The sequence below is a fragment of the Meleagris gallopavo genome, unplaced genomic scaffold, assembly GCF_000146605.3.
Source record: "Meleagris gallopavo isolate NT-WF06-2002-E0010 breed Aviagen turkey brand Nicholas breeding stock unplaced genomic scaffold, Turkey_5.1 ChrUn_random_7180001956784, whole genome shotgun sequence".
In the NCBI taxonomy this organism is placed as follows: Eukaryota; Metazoa; Chordata; class Aves; order Galliformes; family Phasianidae; genus Meleagris; species Meleagris gallopavo.
In genome coordinates this window covers 1-519 of record NW_011217269.1, presented here as the reverse complement: position 1 = coordinate 519, position 519 = coordinate 1, and the positions used below count along the sequence as shown (strand labels likewise).

General features: G+C 41.0%; 1 non-coding gene across 1 annotated transcript; it reads left to right on the top strand.

Moving 5' to 3' along the window:
• The first annotated feature begins 224 nt into the window (after positions 1–224).
• Positions 225–297, top strand: TRNAV-CAC. Its single transcript has one exon. It is a non-coding gene; the product is annotated as a tRNA-Val (tRNA).
• The last annotated feature ends 222 nt before the right edge of the window (positions 298–519 follow it).

Here is a 519-nt window from a genome sequence, read left to right as displayed (position 1 = left end):
TTTTTTTTTTTTTTGCCATAATATTTGCCCCGATTTGCGTTGGGAAAAACTGCAAATTACTACAGCAGATGCATAAGTGAGTGAGAAATCAGCAAAACGAACCTTCCTCGGCAGAAAACCAGAGAAAAGACCTAAAAAATTAGCAAAGTGACCTAAAAATATGTTTTTTTTAGAGCAGATTTTGAGGTCACAAAGGGGACAGGCAAAGACAGGGCTACATAGGGGTTTCTGTAGTGTAGTGGTTATCACGTTCGCCTCACACGCGAAAGGTCCCCGGTTCGAAACCGGGCAGAAACACTTCGGTTTTCAGCTTTTCCACTTTTTGATATTTAATTATTTTTATTGTTGCGTTTGGAAGTCAAACCAAGTTGGGAAGGAAACAGAAACAGAAAAAAGCAGAAGAGTTGTTCCCTAGGGAGGTCTTTTTGGGGAGGAAAATCAGAAACTTTCCAACGAGTAGAAGGAGAAAAAAAAGAAAGAAAAGAACCTTTTCCCTGACCGGGAATCGAACCCGGGCCG